Source organism: Dama dama, chromosome 28 (genome assembly GCF_033118175.1).
Source record: "Dama dama isolate Ldn47 chromosome 28, ASM3311817v1, whole genome shotgun sequence".
In the NCBI taxonomy this organism is placed as follows: domain Eukaryota; kingdom Metazoa; phylum Chordata; class Mammalia; order Artiodactyla; family Cervidae; genus Dama; species Dama dama.
The window spans coordinates 58,299,445-58,305,863 of NC_083708.1; positions in this window are offsets into that span (position 1 = coordinate 58,299,445).

Sequence of the window (6,419 nt, forward strand, 5' to 3'; positions counted from 1 at the left end):
TAATCTGAAATAACTACTTCCAAGATTTTTAATCAGTGTTGATATTGAGTATAGGGGAAAGGAAATGTCTTTAACAACGTTATGGAATACTAGTAGACGCTGAGTGCACACAATATGCCGTGCACCGTTTGTAAGTGCTTTTACCTAGTTACCCTCATAAGCCCAAGAAGTGGGCACTGCTACCCTGTTTTACAGTTGAGGCAGCTGGGGCCAGAGAGATGCAATGACTTGGTTAGGATACTACTAAGGAAGGCACGGGGCCTGGAGTCTGACCCAGGGATCCAGTCCGTCAACCGCTGCTCCAAGTACCTCACCAAACGTCCCTTAAAATGCCCTCCTTTTGGGAATTCCCTGGTGGCCAGTGCTTATGACTCTGCTTCCGGTGCAGTGGGCAGAGGTTCCATCCCTTGTCGGGGAATTAAGGGCTTCCCTCGTAGCTCAGGCGGTAAAGAATCTGCCTGCCGTGCAGGAGACCCGGGTTCGATCCCTGGGTCGGGAAGATGCCTGGAGAAGGAAGTGGCAACCCATTCCAGTATCCTTTCCTGGAAAATCTCATGGACCGAGGAGCCTGGTGGGCTGCAGTCCATGGGGTCGCAAAGAGTTGGGCATGACTCAGCGACTAACACTTAACATGCCAAGAAGCCACACACACACACAAATCGTTTCATGAATAGAAAGAGAGGGACTTGAAGTTCGGGGTTTCTGCTGCATGGGCTTATGAGGGCTGACAGACGGAAGCGTTTATAGACACAAGAATCAATACGTACAGTCCTCTACTGTGCTTCACTTGGAGAAGCTCAACAAAGATGCTTTTTTTCTTCTAATCCATTAAATAATTCTACTGCCAAAAATAATATTAACAGCATTTGAACATCAGAAAATGTAAATCCTTTTTACAGCCATTCTTTTTTTTTTTTTTTTTTTCTTTTCTGGGGTGAGGGCAGCTGTGTGCAAGGCTTGTGGGATCCGTGACCAGAGACAACCTGGGCCACGTTAATAAAAGCACCAAGTCTAATCACTGGACCACCAGGGAATCCACAGCCTTTTGACTTTTTTGAGAAGCATTAGTATATCAAGCTCTAAGAAAATCAAGAGAGAATAAGCCTTTGATCTTAGTTGTATTCAATCTTTACCTTGATTTTGTAGTGTATGTTATAATAACTTAAAACACTGATCTGGATGAAAATTCTAAAATATACATTTCAACCCTAATACTTCAGACCTATATTTAAAGTTGCCACTAACCTAACCTTTGTTGGACTCTTCTGTAAGAGGAAACTCCAATCTCACATGTCCAAAATGAACTGGCTTCTTTCTTTACTAAATATTGTCTCCCTGTGATGGTGTGATCATCCTCCTCCCTAGTGTCCCTGCCAGAAACTTGTGTCTTTTTTTTTTTCCCCACAAAAAGTTTTTATTGTTTCCATTTGGTCTGAGGCTTGGGAGATTGCTCCAGGGTGGTTAGAAAGCTGCCGAATGGCTGCAGGAAGAACTCCTAACACCAGAGGGCCTCCTCAAAGGCAGAAGGGCTCTGGAGGCTCCGAGTTCTGCTTGGAGGGTGAGTCTTTCCAAGAGATGCTCCCAGCCTAGCCTGGGGACCAGCCAGTCTGGGGAGGTAAGTCACGTGGTTGCCATCTTCTTGATGAGTTTCACCTGCTTGTCTGGAAATGAGGGCAGGACCCAGGACATGCAGACTCAAAAGGACTTAGGAAAGTTTCTTCTCCATGAGAATGGCAACTATCTAGGCTCCTGGGTTTTACCCGCCCTCATCCTGGGGAGGCTTTTGCACGTCCCAGAAGAGGGTCCAGCCATTGCACCTGTTCTGCCTTTTAAGAGATATTGGTGCCTCTTCTTGAACAGTTTGTGGAAAAATGACCCTCGCCCACCAGAGCTGCTTCGTCGCCATTCAGAGTAGAAGCCCAGAGAGAGGGAGGTGTGGGAGGCCCGCAAAGGCATGTTGACCCAGATGCTGACGGTGGCCTCCATCTTGGTATAACAACTCTGATGAATCTGGGCGCTCACAGCTAATTGGTAAAGAGCTAAGCTCAGAAAGTGGTGTTGGCAGGCCCTGGAGGCCCAGGGAAGCTGAATGGCTGATTCTGGAGGCTGCAACTGGAAAAGAGGTTGGAGGCTGGAGCAAAGGGCATCCCTGGGTCTGTTCTGTCCAAATATTATTGAAGAGAGATCTCAGGGACCACAGCACACGGCTTCAACCGCATTCTTGACTTCAGCTCAGCCTGACAAAGGTCTCCTGAGTCTCTTCTCTCTCTCTCCCCTCCGCTATCCTGGTCGAGACCACTTCCTCCTCATATTTGAATGTCAGCGCCTTCTCCCCGTGTCCCTCTGCCTCAGCCATCCACCCATTCCATTCTCTACACCAGACCTGGGCTGACCTTCTAACGCACGTCCGACCGCTTCGCCGCTTGCTTACTCACACCCTTTGTAGGTTTCTACTGCAAACAGCAGTCAGACGCCTCAGGGACATTTGCGGCCCCTGTCTGCCCAGCCCAGACCGCTTCTCCAGCCTCGGTTCCTTCTCCCTCAAGACCTGCGCTCGAGGCTCCTTCCTTCATCGGTCATTTTCTGAGACATAGCTTTCTTTCATTCAACAATTATTGATAGGATCTCTATTATATGCCAGACCTTGTGCTTAGTAAAATAGCTCAGACAGACAGTGACGGTGCAAGGATTTTGATATCTAAAAATAATAGAAAATAAACCAGTTTAGGCCCTGCAGATGTCAGTGTTTGCAACCACAGTTGTCTTGAATCTTACATTCTCCAGCAAAGACCATGGAGGGCCATAACCAGCATCTGAGAAGTTGAGTTGTTCTTCTAAGAGCAGACCAATAGTGATACTTAATATATCATTAATATATCTTTAATCTACTGTAACTATTATGTTGGCCAAAAACTTTGTTCAGGTTTCTGAACAAACTTTTGCCAACCCAGTAAATGTAAGAAATAGAATGTGAAAGTAAACATGTTTACTGAAGTAGTGCCTTCCCTATTGAGAAAAGAGGTACATTATCTTTTTTTTTTTTTCTTTATTAGTTGGAGGCTAATTACTTCACAACATTTCAGTGGGTTTTGTCATACATTGATATGAATCAGCCATAGATTTACACGTATTTCCCATCCCGATCCCCCCTCCCACCTCCCTCTCCACCCGATTCCTCTGGGTCTTCCCAGTGCACCAGGCCCGAGCACTTGTCTCATGCATCCCACCTGGGCTGGTGATCTGTTTCACCATAGATAATATACATGCTGTTCTTCTGAAACATCCCACCCTCGCCTTCTCCCACAGAGATCAAAAGTCTGTTCTGTACATCTGTGTCTCTTTTTCTGTTTTGCATATAGGGTTATCGTTACCATCTTTCTAAATTCCATATATATGTGTTAGTATGCTGTACTGTTCTTCATCTTTCTGGTTTACTTCCCTCTGTTTAATGGGCTCCAGTTTCATCCATCTCATTAGAACTGATTCAAATGAATTCTTTTTAACGGCTGAGTAATATTCCATGGTGTATATGTACCACAGCTTCCTTATCCATTCATCTGCTGATGGGCATCTAGGTTGCTTCCATGTCCTGGCTATTATAAACAGTGCTGCGATGAACATTGGGGTGCACGTGTCTCTTTCAGATCTGGTTTCCTCAGTGTGTATGCCCAGAAGTGGGATTGCTGGGTCATATGGCAGTTCTATTTCCAGTTTTTTAAGAAATCTCCACACTGTTTTCCATAGCGGCTGTACTAGTGTGCATTCCCACCAACAGTGTAAGAGGGTTCCCTTTTCTCCACACCCTCTCCAGCATTTATTGCTTGTAGACTTTTGGATAGCAGCCATCCTGACTGGCGTGTAATGGTACCTCATTGTGGTTTTGATTTGCATTTCTCTGATAATGAGTGATGTTGAGCATCTTTTCATGTGTTTGTTAGCCATCTGTATGTCTTCTTTGGAGAAATGTCTGTTTAGTTCTTTGGCCCATTTTTTGATTGGGTCATTTATTTTTCTGGAATTGAGCTGCAGGAGTTGCTTGGATATTTTTGAGATTAATCCTTTGTCTGTTTCTTCATTTGCTATTATTTTCTCCTAATCTGAGGGCTGTCTTTTCACCTTACTTATAGTTTCCTTTGTAGTGCAAAAGCTTTTAAGTTTCATTAGGTCCCATTTGTTTATTTTTGCTTTTATTTCCAATATTCTGGGAGTTGGGTCATAGAGGATCTTGCTGTGATTTATGTCGGAGATTGTTTTGCCTATGTTCTCCTCTAGGAGTTTTATAGTTTCTGGTCTTACATTTAGATCTTTAATCCATTTTGAGTTTATTTTTGTGTATGGTGTTAGAAAGTGTTCTAGTTTCATTCTTTTACAAGTGGTTGACCAGTTTTCCCAGCACCACTTGCTAAAGAGGTTGTCTTTTTTCCATTGTATATCCTTGCCTCCTTTGTCAAAGATAAGGTGTCCATAGGTTCGTGGATTTATCTCTGGGCTTTCTATGGTACATTATCTTAAAATTGTGTTGTGTTACTTTGATGTTCAGACTTTTCTAACTTAATCCACATGCAAAGTCAATATGATTTCCAAATTAGATTTAATAAAAAGTTTATCTTACAGACAAACTTTAATTTTTTACTTTAATAAAATTTTCTTTTTTATTTATTAACACTTTTATTTTAATAAAATGTTTATAATACAGAGCGCTTTTCAATCTGTTTGTACCAGGAACTGTGAGTGCTGGCCAAGGTGATGTTTATATCCTCCTAATATGTTGATATGAGTTACAGTGGAAGATGTGAGGCAATGCTGATGTAGGAAATAAGGCTAATACAGAGCTTTTTATTTATTTATTTGGCCACACTGTGTGGCTTATGAGATCTTAGCTCCCCAACCAGGGATTGAACCTGCCACCTTCAGCAGTCTTGATAGAATATTATGGTTTTTAGTTTCAATAAATGATTTACAGTTAAAGCTAAGATGGAGTTTCAATCTTGAAAATAAACTATTTTAAAAAGCAGAATGAAAAAAAAAAGACAGAATGACCTTGTGAATTCATACCCAAAGCAGTGTTTGAATGGGATGCTTAACACTGCCATAGGACAGAACTATAGGAGTTAACCCTTTATGAAATCCATTTTTAACTTTCTGTTGTGAGACACAATAAATACAATTTCACATTGCAAACTATCATGCCCTCATACTTGCAAATGTTACTTTTTAATGACCTCTCATTAAGTACTATCCTGTCTACTTCCAAGGCATTCTAGTGTTTTTCCTCTTTCCTTTATACAAAAAAACAGACCTCACAATCCACTCTTGGGTCATGGCCTGCCATTTGTAAGCACTGCTAGAAGAAACCCACTGACAAGATGAAAGATACCTGAGGATTTTCTTTCTAACCTAAAATATTTTCCTTCTCTCTTTTAATTTTAAGATCTTAACAAATGTAGGAAAATTCTGAGGAAGTTCTTTAATTTTTCTTTCATCTGATCCAGGCTTTCAGCTGTGTCAATCAGAAAAATTTCACTTTTGCTGTCAGTAGAGATTTTACTGCATCTCAGGAGCCACTTGTTAAACAAAGGACAGGTGTTTTGTTCCCTTGCATATTCACAATCTCCACAAATAGATATTCTTGTATTTCTAATACCTTTGTAAGAAGCTTACTACTAATGATTTCCAGTGCTTGTTCTCCGAGGTCATAACCTCAGGAATAATTAATAAATATGTCTTCACCATTTTCCCCTGATTCTGCTAGGTGGCCTTTATAAGAAATTTTATAAAAAATATATAAGAAATTTGTCTCGTTGCTTAAGGTCCTTACAAGAGATAGTGTCTTCTTAGAGGATTTTTTTCAAAAAGGACAAAGACAAAATATAAGGCAACTCTCTTCTGAAGAATGATATTTTGGGGAAAAGTTTGCTTTTTATCCTGGCATATATGGTATATATTTCCATCGAAGAACATTTGCACCTAAAGCCTGCTTCAGCTTCTGGGGAAGTCAGACTGGCCCAGCTGTTTTCTCACAAGATGCGATGAGGCAGACAAAGTATGGGATACCCATGCCTTTTGGTTATTTTATGATGAAAGAATACATTGTAGGAAGTGCAGGACCACTTTTTTTTTTTAAGAGGTGGATGACTTGGTTATTATTCAAAATTTGCCTATAATTGTAAAGAGCATTTTACCAGGAAGCAGGTAAGGTTGTTTGTTCTAAAGGCATTAATATTGTCTAATGTTCTGTGGCTGTAGAATTACTGGGAGTTCCATAACTCTTGTATGCCTTGAGCATCATCAATAGAATGTTTCACACATCTATGGACTATGGTTTTTTTTTGAAAGTTTGTGGATGCTATAGTGGTAAATTAAACACAATTTTATTTAAAAGTATTGAACTTTTGATAGTGGTTTTTTTGGTCATTTTG